This window comes from Gobio gobio (genome assembly GCF_949357685.1).
Source record: "Gobio gobio genome assembly, chromosome: 8".
NCBI lineage: Eukaryota > Metazoa > Chordata > Actinopteri > Cypriniformes > Gobionidae > Gobio > Gobio gobio.
In genome coordinates, this window is record NC_137114.1 from 40,043,099 (window position 1) to 40,057,316 (window position 14,218).

At 36.0% G+C, this 14,218-nt stretch overlaps 2 long non-coding RNA genes across 2 annotated transcripts; one reads left to right on the forward strand and one right to left on the reverse strand.

Moving 5' to 3' along the window:
• Nucleotides 1-3,036: 3,036 nt before the first annotated feature.
• On the reverse strand, nucleotides 3,037-4,911 carry LOC307130990. Its single transcript, XR_013817108.1, has 3 exons — nucleotides 4,734-4,911; nucleotides 4,560-4,619; nucleotides 3,037-3,147 (listed from the first exon to the last, which is right to left on the reverse strand). It is a non-coding gene; the product is annotated as an uncharacterized lncRNA (long non-coding RNA).
• Nucleotides 4,912-8,547: 3,636 nt separating this feature from the next.
• Nucleotides 8,548-13,685, forward strand: LOC307130741. The gene is made up of 4 exons (XR_013817082.1): nucleotides 8,548-8,658; nucleotides 9,400-9,449; nucleotides 10,876-10,980; nucleotides 13,565-13,685. It is a non-coding gene; the product is annotated as an uncharacterized lncRNA (long non-coding RNA).
• Nucleotides 13,686-14,218: the final 533 nt, after the last annotated feature.

Here is a 14,218-nt window from a genome sequence, read left to right on the forward strand (position 1 = left end):
CACAAATGAAGATATTTTTGTTGAAAGCTGATGGCTGAGAAAGGCTTCAGATAGGCCTCCATTGGCATTCAGTACATTTACACTCCCAAGACCCATAAAAGGCACTTAAAACGTTGTTACAAAGTCCATCTCACAGTGGCTCTACAATAATTTCAGGATGCGACGACAATAGTTTTTGTGTGCAAAAAAAAATCAAAATAACACCTTTATCCAACTTGTTATTGTCTTCCGTGTGTGCCTCCACGACGCCTGCGCGAGAATATGATGTAGCGCCGGGGTTCGGGAATCCATGAAATGCACACTTTAGCCCGATTTTGAGAACTACGCCGAGACCTAAAGCACGATCAATGTAGAATTCAACAGCTTAGACACGCGCGTCTTCCTCTGCTTGTAAACAAATCGCTTCTGGGTCATGTGTATTTTGATTTTTTTTTGCGCACAAAAACTATTGTCGTCGCATCATAAAATTATTGTAGAGCCACTGTGGTGAGATGGACTTTGTAACAACGTTTTAAGTGCCTTTTCTGGGTCTTGGGAGGATTAATGTACACTGTTAGACTTTACCGCAATTTTACAGTTACTTACCGCAAAAAAGCCCAGTAAAATACCATTTATATTATTTACGGTTAGCTACTGTAATATGCACTGCATTGTGGGTATTTTTAATGAAATTTACAGTAACTTACTGTATATGGGAATTTGCAGTATTTTACTGTTTACGTAAAAGCAGTAGTGCTACTGTAAACAAAGAATACACACACACACACACACACACACACACACTGGATGTTTAAAAGTTAAATAAAAACATGTGGATGGAAGGATGTAAAATTAGTTCTTTGTGGGAGACAAAGAAGTAATTTTTATATTTAGTATTTTCTCCTACCCTTTTCACATTTTCGGGTTTCTCAGAGCGGAAGTCGTCATAGTTGGGTTAAAGGGGCTATATGCGTTTTTCTGAAATTTAAACTCGCGACTGACACCTGTGGCCAAAAAGCAGAACTGCTCTCATTTTCTGCTCGCTCTCGCAGCGGTGGTGACGTCACATCCGCAGACAGCGCGGGAAAAGACGACCCGCCAGAAAATAGGAAAAATAGGAGACAGGCTTATAGGTGCACCCACTGTGAGCGGACAAGGTGTCAGTATGCTCATCAGGAGATGTTTGAGTCATAAATGGTAAAATAAAAAGGCTATTGTTACGTTTATTTTGGGGGAAAAGTTGCATATAGCCCCTTTAAATTGTATAGTGGTGAATGAGAGAATACAATAATTATATATTTTTTGTGTGCCCAATTGCTCAAATAGCAAAAGAAAAACTCCACAATAGTGATTTCACAACTTTCAAAAAGAGGAAAAAATAGAGTATAGAATAAATAGAGTAAAGTATTAGTGTTATAAATGTATTTCGAATTCGCCTCATAGGACACTGCATGAAAAAAGGTGTATCCGGACCAGGATACTCCTGTATACACTGCTGAAATTCGGAAGAATCCAGGAGTATACTGGCCGGATAGGTCAAATTCCATGGATCCGTATATGTCCGTATTCATCCGAAATGGTACCAAATCGGATGTATGTTGTGGCCGTATACTCCCATGCTACAGCCATTTGTTGCCATGGCAAATAATCCCATCAAGTTTTTCCCAGGAGACATTTTCACACCTCTAAACAGCTTTGCCTTCCACCCCCTATTGGTCCTTCATCTCAAACTGGATTGGTTGTTTTTTTTAAAACCACTCCCAAAACCCAGACTGCTATTGGAGGACAGGACGCATTGAAAACCCAGTCAAGTGACTTTATTGGTTACTTCTAAGGCTAAGGGTGGGCTAGGTTTTGTAGCATAGGGACTTGATTGGTTATAGGCCAGCTATGCAGATTTTGCTAATTAATATATAATATATATATATAAAAAATAATCCCCTCTCCCTCCCAAAAGAAAAATACACACAAAACAATTTGAGAAAGTCTGAAATATTTATTAAAAAGGTATATATATATAAAAAAAAAAAAAAACATTCTTAACAGCATTATAAACGAACATTAAAACAATGGTGAAACAAAAACAAGTGAACTAAATGTATTTAAAAGGGATGAAAATGTAAAGGAACAAATGTAAAAATATAAACAGTCCAAAGAACATAAATATACGTTAAATTGAATTGGTAAAGAAACAAAAAGGGAAAAAAAATTAACAAAATGCATTTAAAAGACAGATGTAAAGGAATAAAATACACAGTGAACATAAAAAGGAAAAGAATAAATATACAAATTAAACAATATAAAATGAGAACAATAAATTTATAAGACAAAAAAAAGTGTATATAAAATACACATAAATATTCCAAGTAAACAATATAACCAAATAAAAAGAACAAAGAGCATTATAAACATACATTCAAATGAATGGGGGAAAAGATAAGTGAACAAAATGTTTCTAAAGGAAGGCGACGTAAGAGGAACAACAATACAAAACGTGGAGATCAAAAGCAACATGGACATCTAAAAAGGAACAAACATACAAAGTATACATTATAAAACAAGACAAAGAAATCTATAAACTAAAAAGTGTATATAAAATATATGTAAATGTTCTATATATGGGAACCAATAAAAGTATAAGTATATAAACATAGGAATAAAGAAAATATAAAATGGAACAATTGAATATTAAAATTATAATTATAAAATAATTGTGACCAACTCTAACACAATGTTGTTTGAGTTTTGAACATTTTTTCAAACTGGCATAATGGGCTGGTGATGTGATGCGTAGCGTGGGTCAGTCTAGTCTGGTTTGTAGTAGCTAGCCTAACCATCCACACTGGCCTTCCATCAACAACAGCATCATCATCTTCAGACATCAGGTCTATAGTTGCGGTCTTCCACAGGTTCTGTGTTGGTTTGTGCAACCCTGGACCTGGTCTCCAGCAACTGCAAAACATGACAGTAAATTAACCACTAAAAATCAGAGAGGAGTATAGTAACATTCTGGAGGGAAAAAGCTTAACCGGTTTCTTAACTTACCCGTCTCTTTCTCTGACGGTTCTGTGTGATGTTCTTCATAGTGTTTCTTTTCTGGGCCTTTTCAGACTGAGCCAAAGAATACTTCCTCAGCAAAGTCTCACAAAATAAAATACATCTTGCGACCTGCCAAATAATACATTAATAATATATAGTTAATGCCAATAAAAGCAAGTAAAACAATTCAATTAAAATGTATTTGTATAGCGCTTTTCATAATACATATTCAGGGTTTTTCCTGGGTCAAAAATGGTCTTCGGTGGTGGCTGACAGACATGGTCATCCACACACACACACACACACACACACACACACACACACACACACACACACACACACACACACACACACACACACACACACACACACACACACACACACACACACACACACACACACACACACACACACACACACACACACACACACACACACACACACACACACACACTAAAAAAAAAATACCCTACCCACTTGATCTGCAAGCACAAAACTGACAATAAATTTGAAATAAATTCAAAGAAAGTTTGTAACTTTTGCTTATCTTATTTTGATACCTTGATGTTTGTTTGTTTTCCTCATTTTTACACTATTTACTGATAATTGTTTGTTTTGGTAATCATATCAATATTAAAAAAATGAACAAATAGCCTAATTTTCTGCCATATACAATCAGCTAGCTAACAACAACTTTGTTCTGGGTTCACCTCACTCCAGTCTAAACTAAATGATTTTAGGCGATTTATTTTACTACACATTATAAACATAAATAAGCTGAAAGACTGTTGATAATTAAAACTAATTCTTACTATCCACTCTTGCTAAAGTGGGTAAGCACACTTGTGTTCTCATTTCAGGTGTTGTTCTGAGTAAATGATTAAACTAATTCGTGAGTTCAGTGTTGGACAGATCAGTTGTTCTAACCAGTTGTTAAAATGATTCAGTTCAAAGGAATCATTAGGTGGAAAATCGGACATTAGCAGACGCGTTGTGTGTGAATCCCGTCTTTAGAACATCGCGAAAGATTTGTCAACACACAGAAAACACTACATAACCGGATAGGATTTGTTTCCTGTTTATTTAAAGTATGCTTTATGCAGCTGGTCAGAGCATCAGTCAATGTTTTTTGAGCGCATTTCACACCCAGCGGCAATTAAAGGAAGACGTCTGATAGCGCCACGTGCAACATGGATTCGGTCTTCCGACCTTTTGATTTTGATTAACGTAATATGTGAAACATTAGAAAGCTAAGAATGCTTATTTTGAAGACAGAGAGAGTGCGAGCGAGGAATGAGCTCACTGGTCGTTCTCTCTGTCACTCAGTTAACGCAAGCGCAGCAGTCATCTACTACATCAATCATAAATCACAATAACTCAACAAATAAGGCTTTGGCGGGACAAAAATTTGTTTTGGCGGCCGGCAAAAAAATTTCAATGTAGGAAAAACCCTGATATTGTTTCAAAGCAACTTCACAGAAAATGCATGCGTCTACATTACAGAAAAAAACAGAGAACATTAAAATAATTTTTAAGATTACCTTTTACACATTCAGGGTCAACATCTGTAAAAGTTCTTCAGGATCATGGATCCAAAACTTCTGGATCATGAGGGGGGAAGAAACATGCACACACACAAATGAATATTAATTTGTTTGATAAAACATTAATATTAATTATCAACTTACGGACAAGGACTTGCAAAACATACTCACCAGGCCCATACAAAAACTTCACAGTAGATCCAAAATCCTGGTTTGCCTATAATTTTTCAGAGTCCAAGTATGGTGGTTTCCTGTCCTCTCTGTTGAACAAGTGTACATGACAGTGTTTTCGGATTACTCATTCCAAAACTCTGTTACATTTTATGACAAGCTTGATCTTAAAACTAGCTGACAGTAGGGATGGGCATTATGACCATATAATTATACATACATGAGAAATTTTATTTTACAATAACGATATCACAATATATTTATTTTGATAGATATTTTATTAAAATGCTACAGAATAATACTGCTTTAAAAGTCTTCACTGTATGATATTCAATTAATTAATATCACTTGATTCTTAAAGAAGCAGAAGGTCTTCTCTATTCTTTTGTTTTATTAAAATGATGACAAAGCTGCAGCCCCTTTAAGAACGGATGCACATAATGACACGCATCCGGGTTTCCCCAAGTTAACTTGAACTGTTTGACTTTACTTAAGACATAACTGACTGTTTAAATCAAGTGGATACCTCACATGACAGGCTTACTGAGATAACTGTGTGCATTTTACAGAAAGATAATTGATTTCGGGATCGCATGCTGTCTGAGAGAGGCTTATTTAAACACATGCATGTCCCGTTCATTATTCTACATTCATGCATGTTTCCTTGTCAAAATGTCAAAAAGTTTTAGTACAGTCAGTGCTGCGTTATATACGCTATATTCCCATTCCGCAATATAAAAAGGTAATGTTAACGTTTACAGCAAAATCGCTAACAATAGTCAGTATCATCAGATCGCCATAACACCCAGCCCTATCTTAACAATATTACAACAAAACAAAACACAGAAACAGAATATGTAAGTTAATCACGATTAGCATATGACTTTAATGCACTAACGTTATATCTTGATGAGCAGTAGAAACAATATAAAGGGATTTACGTTACCTTCTGCCGTCTGCTGTCCGCCATTGGAAACTTAGTCTGTTCGTATTCATGTTTTTTCGTTCTCAGTCGACATCCCACCATCAAAATTCGTCCAAAATAAGATTTTAACAGGTTTAAATGGTCCATGCAATGCCATTAATAGACCGACGTGAAGATTAGAAGCCGCGATCGCGTCGCGTCCCCGCGAGCCACGATCAACTCCAACGGCAACGGCAACGGGTGTATAATTCAAACTGAAGGCGCGCACTGTCATTGGCCAGATTTCTGGATGACGTTCAGATTGACCAATCACGCTCAAAAGAACACGGAAAGACAGCAAATAGCCTTGCAAATATAGAAAAAACTTGTTTTAAACAACAGTTAGAAAATGTGTATATTTATTTTTATTTGCTGTTATATTTAATTAATTGGTCAAATGGTGTTTTGTGGTGTGGGCAGAAGTTTCAACCTGGAGAGCAGTGCAGATTTGTACTCTTTAAAAACAATTATTGTTTGATATTTAGTTTGCTATATATTTTGTTATATTTGTATCCAGAATTGAATGTAAAAATACACCTTCACTGTAAAACAGAAAATTAAATTAAAATATCTTAATTTAAATAAGGAAAAATCTGTAAACTAATAGTGTTTTCTCTAAAACGTTTAATGTAAATTTCTGTGAAGTTTTTTAACTTTATTTGACTTAAGATATTTGACTTTAATTTTACGGTTTTTGTTTTGCAGCTGTAGCTGCTGTTTTTTTAGGTTTTTATTTTTACAGTGTAAATATAAAACTAATAAGATTTACTTCAAAATGACAAAGAATAATGTTAAATTGTTAGTATGGACATAAACATAAATCTTTAATATAATGAGCTAAATATTGTATTACAGTTGTTAATTTACAGATATTGTTTGTAATTTTGCATGAATTTGTTATTTATGAAAACAGAAAAATAATACAGTTATGTTCCTGTATAAAAAAATGAGAATTACTGTAGTTTGTCATTAATGATATAATCCTTAAAATAACAGTCAAGTTGTTTATTTAGATATTGTTTGTAATTTTACATCGTTTTAAACATAATTCAAAATTACAAGAAAATACTGTAAATAAACTGAAGTTTTTTTCTGTAAAATTAGGATTATTTTTATTGGTTGCCTTATTTTTATTGGTAACCTTATTGGTTGCACCTACATCTATTGTGAGTGGTGGATTTCAAACCTCAAAACGCCCCTCTTTTGCAGCGTGTTAAAGTTAAGAATCTTGGAGTGACACTTTTTGTGAACAGTTGCAGAGCTGAAAGATCTGCTTGTGTTTCTGTGTTTCTTGAGCAAGTGAATCCCTGCTCTTTTTTATTCCATATTTTTATTTTGAGCATATCAGTTTTTGGTGTTTTTAAAACAAACTTTTTCATTTTCCACATTTCATCTCCTCTTTATTTAATTCTATTATTGCCTACAATTTGTAAAACTTTGCAAAAATTGTTTGGGGATAGTCTAAAATGTTTGGTTAATTATCCTTTGTTAATTCCATTACATTTCTTTGTTTATTTCATTACATATTCAGATTTTTTTGTGAACGTATATGTTCAGACAGGGTTTTTATTTTGTACTGTTTTTATAAAAAATATTTGATTAAGAGACTCTTTTCATGCAGTGGTTTTAAGGCCCTGACACACCATTCTGATGGTTTGGCCCAGACCCAGGCAACGTGAACCAACCCCACAGTCGGCTTTAGTCATTGCTAGTTCAGTTTAGTGTTTCAGGGCCTTAAGAATTCTTTTTTCTGTGCAAAAAGCTTGTTTGCTGTAGCCTACAGTAGACCAGAGATAATTTTCAATCCTGAATTCCTCCCCTGCCCCCCCTCCCTCTGAGAACAGCCAGCACAAGTGTCAGTCATTAACATATGAAAGGTCTTCTTCACACCTAACAGTCTTCAGTCCTAGCACACCCAGCAGTGTTTCAGCTGTATATGTCCGTGAAATTTCACGGATTCCTGTATACGTCCGCATACGTGAGGTTTCCGGGTTTTTCTGGAAATATACTGTTCCGTGTTACTCTGATCCGCTTTTTCCCACATACATCCGGTAAACATCAAATTACACAGGAGTATACCATGCCCGGATAGTGCCGGATTTCAGTGTTTTCATGCAGTGGGAGGAGCTTCTGCCAGCGGCTCGTCTCGTTGAGAAATGACTGACATGGGCTGTGTTTACACGTCTTTTTGTGTTAAAACTGTTAATGTGTGACAAAACGTAGTTTTAAGACTTTTTCAGTCGGTAATGTAGTTGTTTAAAGCTCAAATCTGTGGTTTATTTATAAGAAGAGTGCCTATTTTAACATTTTATCTGGTGTTTTCGGAGATGTGAGCTCCAGTGAGTCAGCGGCGTTCAGCGCTTGTTTACCCGGCGAGAGTAGACTTTCCTCGGCCAGTCCTTCTGACGTCTGCCGCTGGCTCTGATGTCTCTGTGGCGTCTCCAGCTATAATTAGTCTTGTGGAGATTTAACGGCCCATATTTGCTCTCATGGATCTATAATTTGTTCCCTGGCAAATCGTTTAGGCTGAGGGCAAAGTTAAGTTTCATTACTTGTTTATTTTTCGGCTATAAATGTACGTTGCAAAATAAAATGACGGATCATGAGATATAAAATGCTAACGGTAGGCTACACACACACACACACACACACACACACACACACACACACACACACACACACACACACCTACTGTTAGCATTTTATTTCTCATGATCCGTAATTTTATTTTATTTATTATTATTTTAATGCCAGAGTAATACCAGTACAAGTGTGGTGATATAAATGTAATTTTTAAATGTTTAAAAAATATATTTATAAACTTTGCTTACACCTCACACAATTTAAATTGTTTACTCGCGTGCCAAGCCCGCGCAAATGAGGTTTGTGTCGAGTGCGCGCATAACGGACGTCCCTGCCTGTGGATCGGATCGCCAGACACCAGCTGCGAGCTTTCCTGAGGTAAGAAGTTTTTATTTGACAAATTTATCACAAATGTCTTTGATACTTTTAAAACGTAAACCAATATCCAGTAAATATAGCTACATACATGAAGAAAGTAAATAATAATATCGAATTGCTATTACTATATGACAGTCTCGGGGAACTGTTCGTTTTCCTCAAGAACCGCTTTCATAACCCATTAAATTTGCATACAATTGACTAACTGTTACCTGCATTGTACATTATGTACCAAATGTTGTATTTACGCGAACAATGGTTTCCGTCTTTTCACGGCCAGTTATAGTTACATATTTTCGTTGACAGTTAAATGTGTGTGACGCCATTTGAAGTAACGTTAGCGCCTGAGCGGTGTCAAAGGCTGTCTCGCGCGCCCGCTCTCTCTCTCTCTCTCTCTCTCTCTCTCTCTCTCTCTCTCTCTCTCTCTCGTAAAATAGAACATTTACGCCAGTGTATACACCAGAGGATTAATATATATTCAAGTAAAATAATAATTAGTTCAAGTATGTTCATTGTGGCTTCTTATTTATTATATTATTTCATATGAATTCATTTTTACATGCCACTGTAGGCTCTATTATTGTCTTCTCTCTTTTTTCAGTGTTGATAGTCATTTGATTGTGTAAGTGGTCAATCTAGCAGTCATCCTATATCTGTGAATTATCATGTGCATAACATTTAGGCACCATTAGTCAATAAACATTAATGAAAATTTCTTCTTTTTCTCTCTTGTGTCAACAGGAGCTAACAACACCCCAGAAAGAGCCACAGCACTGAGCATCTTTGGCTTTGTAAGTATATATTTTGACTAACATTATGTGATTAACGTCTTTTAATGCATAACATTTTATTATTTCAAAAATACTTGTTGCCTACATTTCCTACTTGGCATCTATTTGTTATCTTGTTGTGACTGTTTAGTCTCATGTGGGATATGTCACTGCATAACATGACAAAGTAATTAAAAATGATTCATTGTATGCACTTAAAAATTTGTGTAACACTTTACAATACGGTTCATTAGTTAACTACATTAGTTAACATTAACTAATAATGAACTGCACTTATAAAGCATTTATTTATCTTTGTTAATGTTAATTTCAACATTTACTAATGCATTATTAAAATCTTGCTAACATTAGTTAATGCACTGTGAACTAATATGAACAGCTGGATTTTTATGAACTAACGTTAACAAAGATTAACTAATGCTGAACTGAGGTGTTGTTCATGGTTAGTTCATGTTAACTAATGCCTTAAAGGGTTAGTTCACCCAAAAATGAAAATTCTGTCATTAATTACTCACCCTCATGTCGTTGGACACCCGTAAGACCTCCGTTCATATTCGGAACACAAATGAAGATATTTTAGTGTAAAGCTGATGCTGAGAAAGGCTTCAGATGGGCCTCCATTGGCATTCAGTACATTGACACTTCCAATATCCATGAAAGGCACTTAAAACGTCGTTACAAAGTCCATCTCACCACAGTGACTCTATAATAATTTTACGATGCGACGACAATAGTTTTTGTGTGAAAAAAAAAATCAAAATAACACCTTTATCCAACTTGTTCTCGACTTCCGTGTGTGCCTCCACGACGCATGCGCGAGAATATGACGTAGATCCGGCGTTCGGGAATCCATGAAATACACACTTAAGCCCCATTTTGAGAACTACGCCGAGACCTAAAGCACGATCAATGTAGAATTCAACATCTTAGACACGCGCTTCTTCCTCTGCTCGTAAACAAATCGCTTCTGGGTCATGTGTCCGAACGCCGGATCTGCGTAATATTCTCGCGCATGCGTCGTGGAGGCACACACGGAAGTCGAGAACAAGTTGGATAAAGATGTTATTTAGATTTTTTTTTGCGCACAAAAACTATTGTCGTCATCGTAAAATTATTATAGAGTCACTGTGGTGAGATGGACTTTGTAACAACGTTTTAAGTGCCTTTCATGGATATTGGAAGTGTCAATGTACTGAATGCCAATGGAGGCCTATCTGAAGCCTTTCTCAGCATCAGCTTTACACTAAAATATCTTCATTTGTGTTCCAAATATGAACGGAGGACTCACGGGTCTCGAACGACATGAGGGTGAGTAATTAATGACAGAATTTTCATTTTTGGGTGAACTAACCCTTTAACTAATGTTAGCTAATACAACCTTATTGTAAAGTGTTACCAAAATATGTATACATTATTTTATATGCAGATCATATCCAACCAGTGACCAGAAAACAGAGAGACTGAGGAATAGACGGAGAAACGGACAAAGCTGGACTACAACTAAAACCTGAACTAAAAACTAATCATGCAAGTATGTACAGGTGCAAGTATTTAATTATTTGCAATTTCTGAGAGACTTTTATCTTTTAATTTTCAGCCAACCTCGTCTTATGCTGCCTTCATGTGCTAGAAATTTCCTACTTCTAAAGTTGTGATTACGAGCTCATCACATTCAGATTTTGACTTGAGAGGGCGTTCATGTCCAATTTTTTAACTAGGAAACTAGTTCAGTAATTCCTATAGCACGTGAAGGCAGCATAAGATGTCAGTTGAGCAGGAGGTGACGTTTGCCTACCACACCACAGGTGATATGAAGTATATCATATCATGAAATTGCTCTTATAGTCAGGGTGTCCGCGGGGTTGTAAAAGGTAGTAAATGAAATTAGCCAAAATTAAGGGCATTAAAAAGTAGTAAAAAGTACTAAACGTCATCTGACGAGGTATTAAATTTTCGAGCCCAATTTTTTTTAGATAAATTTTCAATTTGTGTTAAGGACAGGCCTTTTTTTTCTAAAATTCGCGTGGATTTATTTATATGTTTAGAGTAGGACCTGCGCGATATCGTGTGAGGTGGTGTTCGTTCGCGCGCGCTGAAACAAACTGGGTCCGCGGCTGGCTTGCTGACAAACATGTACGCGAGCTCGCTTCCATTCAGTAATTAAAGCATGGGGAAATGCAAGTTTTCGGACCTCTGGCTGGAGGACTCACGATTTAAAGTCTGGCTTAGGCCAGTAGTTTGCAACAGCCGCGAGGCTTATTGCCACGTCTGCAAGAAGACAATTAATATAACCTGGGTGGGGGTGAATGGCGTCAAATCGCATATGTAATCAAATAGCCACCAAGCTAGGATGCGCGGACGTAGCGAGCAGCTTCCCATACCAATGTTCTGCGCTACAGATGCATCAACGACCTCAACCTCCACTGCTTTGCCCTCAACCCCGACTGCTCTCCCGATTCAAACCACTGCCAGTAGCCTAACGTTAGTCTAGCAGCATCATCAACAGTGCGTGACAGACGGCAGACAGCAGACGCTATGCCCTATCACCACCGCTACATTGCGAGCTGAGGTGCTGTGGTGTTTAGACCTTGCAACTAAACACCACTCTTTAAATTTGAATCTATGGCATTGAAGAGCTGTTTCGAAATATGCAAGTTGCTTAAAGCTTGGCATACACTGTGCGATTTCTGTGCGATTTCAGCAAGGTTACCTACTCACACTGTACGATCGCATGCGATGTAAAGCCAAAGCTCACGGTTTATGTGCTCACACCATGGCTCGGATCCTCGAGCGCGACTTGTCTGCTCACTGTATGAGTGAAGATTTAGCATTTACTATTTATGAATATAAATGATTATTATTATTATTAGGGTAGGCCTACTTTTATTATTAAATTGATAATACATTTAATTTGCCCCCGTGATAATTTCATAATGCATCAATGCACAACCGACATGCTGCATAATAAAAGAATAGATAGATTAGCTTACTCCTCATTATTTAAATACATTTTGCACAATTAAACAAGGAATTATAGGCCTATAATTAAAATGATTATCAGTCTATAATATGTCAGAACACTACAATAATATCAGTATTATCAGAAAGTAAGAGCAGCTTTATTTAAAAAAAAACTTGTTTAACACTAAATGGGCCTATACTTCTCTTCTAATTTGTTTCACAATATGGGCCAAAAGAGAAATATTAAGAATATAAATTCAGACAGTTATAGGCTATACGTTATCAGCATATGTTAAAGCAGATTTATATAAATAAAGAGATATCTCTTGTCTCTGTGAGAATATGCGCCGAAAGCTTGTCAGATTTTACGTTCACTTTCAGTAGTGAATAATTGACCAGGTTTGAGACTTCACCGACTCTCGCACACATTACGTTTTTGTGTGATATCCACTGACTCGCCTTCATGATTTAAAACGAAAAAGAAAAAAAATCTATATTGCGCCGTGAAAATTTGTCGTTTCCCTCTGTACACTGCACGAACTATGAAGAAGATGTCTCCTTCCTCTTCTGTCTTTATTTCTATTCTCATCTCTGTGGGCAGTTGATGTTAAGTTAAAATGACCTCGTTACATTGTGATGCAATATGTTATTCCATTTGGAAAGATATTTCATTTACGCTACTATAGTTGCAGCTTGAAGTCGTGCTGGTATTAAAAAATATTTTGAAGGTATTAAAAAAGGTAGTAAAAGGTATTAAATTCAACTTAAGAAGTTCTGTATATACCCTGATAGTGTATGGAATGCTTTTTAAAGAAAATTTGCGGGGGGGAAAAGGAAAATGTTTAGATGAAGTAATGGAGATGGTGTGAACATGGCCTTTACATGTTCCAGCGTGAGCTGGAGGGAGGTGTCTTCCGTCAGCAGCTTGCTTTCTGATTGGGTATTGTTGCGTTTCACATGATAATCTCCAGAGCGCGCACGCTTGTCCTCGGGATAGAGATATATAATATAAGTATAACTATGAATAATAATAATAATATAACAAGTATAACTATGAATAACTGCTGTTGCACAAGTTGTTACCTCATCTGTCCATGAACAAATTTAGATGAGATAAACCATTTCTCACACATTTTCCCTCTGTTTTGTTTCAGATCAGCCATCAGTAGTTTACCAGTAGGGAGGCCAGCCAAGACCAACTGGGGTATTTTGTTCATACTTTTTGTTGCCATATCGTCATGATCTCTGCTTTGATTTGTTGTAATGAATTCAGTTCTCTATTTTTTTTCTGTTTTTTGTAATTGATTGTGACGGTGAATAAAAAATATACTGATGTACATGGACTCAAGTCTCTTATTTGGAATTTATTAAATGTATTATTTATTTTATTGCATTCATGTAAAATATTCAAAATAAAGTAATAACATATTAACATATGCATATTTTGTAAAATAAAAAGTAAAATAAATTACAGTAAAATTACTGTAAAAATTATTATACTGTAAAAATAAATTGCAGTAAGGGCATCATACTGTAAAATGAAATTGAAGTAAGGGCATCATACTGTAAAATTAAATTACGGTAAGGGCATCATACTGTAAAATTAAATTACGGTAAGGGCATCATACTGTAAAATTAAATTACGGTAAGGGCATCATACTGTAAAATTAAATTACGGTAAGGGCATCATACTGTAAAACACATTTACAGGTAAGCTACTGTAAAGGGGCAATTACAGTAACTTACTGGCAATAGTGCTGCCAGTAAGTTACCGCAAAAATACAATAAAATGTCTAACAGTATACTGA